Genomic DNA, 2701 nt, shown 5'->3' with positions numbered 1-2701 from the left:
AAATTTTATATTTAAATAAAAATAATTATATTCAACCTATATTCAAGTATTTCGTTAAAATTATTTTATATTTTAAATTTGTATTTATAAATAAATATTAAAATATATCACAAATATATCATTTTTTATTTGGTATATTAAAATAAAAATATGAGATAAAGTAAAAGCATAAAAATAAGGGCAATTTACCAAAATAAATAATTTGGCTTCCAATTTTATCAAAATACATATTTTGCAAAATAGATATCAAAATGCATTTTTTTTCATAAATTATGTAAACCGCGATAGAATCCACGATTTACAAATGAACGTAGGGGTCTCGCGGATTACGTTCGAAGCCAAACTGCACATAATCTGCGGTAGGAGTGTCGCGGTTTGTGTGTGAATTGCAAACGTCCATAAACCGTTACACCCCTGCTGCGGTTTATGTTGATATGCAAAATGGCTAAAAACGGCAGGGGTCTCGCGGTTTCTGTGTATACGTTTTTTTGCTTCCAGTTGAACATATTTTCAACCTAAACCTTCAACTTTAGCATAGTTTTAATTAAGCTTCTGTGTTTCACTCATGTATGACATCTCATAAGTGGAAAGCCCCTGACGCGGTAACGCTTGACGACCACGGTGTGGTTTTTGCTTTTTTATATAAATAAATAAAATAAAATGATTATTTCTTTAAATACAAAATAAAATTGCACATCATTTCAGTCATGGTACCAGCGAAATGCGACGCCTACAAAATAGAGCAGCAGCCATTTTTCTGCTGTCGCAAGCGAAATGACTTTCATTAGAATATTAGGATGGATAAGGAATGATCATATTGAATCTTCTTATTTAAACAATAATAAATTTGGATCTTTCACATAAAGGGAGAAGGGGTTGTTAAGAACAGGTTTAGATTTTATTTTTAGTTATTTAATTTTTTTTAATAAGTTAACAATTTATTTTTATATAATATCAAACATGAAATACATTTGTTCAATTTATAGTCAATTTAGTTCTAAAATTTAGGATTGAAAAAGTATATTTGTTAAATTTTTTTATTTAGTATTGAGTACGTACTACCTGAATTAAAAGAGTTATGGTGAATAATAGATTAACTTAGGGGTGTGCATGGCCCGGCCCGGCTCGAAGATCCGACCCGGCCCCGAACACTTTAAGAGCTATTTTGGTGTGATTTCATCGGGTCTAGGGGTCGGGTAAGGGTCTCAAAAATAGACTCGGTCATTATTTCGGGTCGGGTCTGGGCCATGACTCGGGTCACCCGAAGTCGGCCCGGTCATCATCATACACAATTAATATTTTGTGTTATTAGTGATGGATGATGACTATTCTTATGTGGAATTTAAGTATGGTAAATCTTAATATTTTGTGTTATTAGTTATTATAAAACTATAAGTTAATGTTTTATGTTTAAAATGCATAAGATTTTAGACTAATGCATAATATTGTGCTATTTATATTGATTTAAATATTTGGTGTTATTAGACAATATTAGTATTGATTATGGTTATGCTTTAATTTTAGAGAAGGGTTGGTTCTTGTTATATTTTTCTAAATGAATTTTACCATATCAAATAATGGTTGGAGTCTTGGAAATTTGGATATTTTCACATGCTAGCTTATTCATCAAGGTAATGTATGTTAACGGCCCGATTTTCACTCGGTTTTTACCCGGTATAATCGTGGACCGAAAGTGTATAGGTTTCATCGGGTCTAGAGCCGGGTTCGGGTCTAATAAATAGGCCCGGTATATATTTCGAGTCGGATCTGGATCACATCAAACCGATTTCACCCGGCCCATACACACCCCTAGATTAATTTATTAGTCTTATTTTTTAATGGTTGATCTATATAAATGCAATTAATTATTTTAAGATTGTAATTTATTTTATATTTGATATTATATAAAAATAAATTATTCTTAAACTTAAAAAGTAAGAATTAGGAACATCATTGAGATTTTCCCTTGATCAAATAACAGAGAACTTAGCTAACGAAATGAGCCAATAATTAAAGAAGGCATAACCTGAAGAAAAAAATGTAAATAAAACTAAATAAATAAACACATCACAGGTCCCAAAAAATTGATCTTTTAATAAAATTGAAACAAAATAATAAAAAAGGTCGCTGAAAAAATCAACAAAAAAATATATATAAAAAAGAAAAAGCGGAATAACATGAGAATTGGGGAGCTTGATGTGAGAATCAAGAGTGAGACTAATGCTAGGAGTACAGTGATGTATGGTGATGTAGAACAAAAAAATGGAGATATAGAAGCGAAACATGGACGTTTGTAATTTACACACAAACTGCGACACCCCTACCGTGTGCAGTTTGGCTTGGAACGTAATTTGCGACCTATAGCGATTTACATTCATTTGTAAACCGTAGTTTTCTGTCGTGATTTATATAATTTATGAAAAAAATGCATTTTAATAAAATTAGAAGCTAAATTATTTATTTTAATAAATTACCCTAAAAATAAGATCAGTAAAATAAAAAAAAATAAAAGCTGGTATTTATAACTTAAGGTAGAATTGTATTTCTTTTTGTAACTTAACATAACCATAACTATAAGCATTATCAATTTTATAAGTTTATTTTTATTAGTTTATTTAACAATAACTCAATAAAACATTACATATTTGTCTAAAATCATAATGATATGAGATTTAATAAAATAATATTTAACTAAAAGTTC

Source organism: Arachis ipaensis, chromosome B03 (assembly GCF_000816755.2).
Source record: "Arachis ipaensis cultivar K30076 chromosome B03, Araip1.1, whole genome shotgun sequence".
In the NCBI taxonomy this organism is placed as follows: domain Eukaryota; kingdom Viridiplantae; phylum Streptophyta; class Magnoliopsida; order Fabales; family Fabaceae; genus Arachis; species Arachis ipaensis.
The sequence above is the reverse complement of the archived record's forward strand: the minus strand, read 5'-3'. Positions refer to the sequence as shown.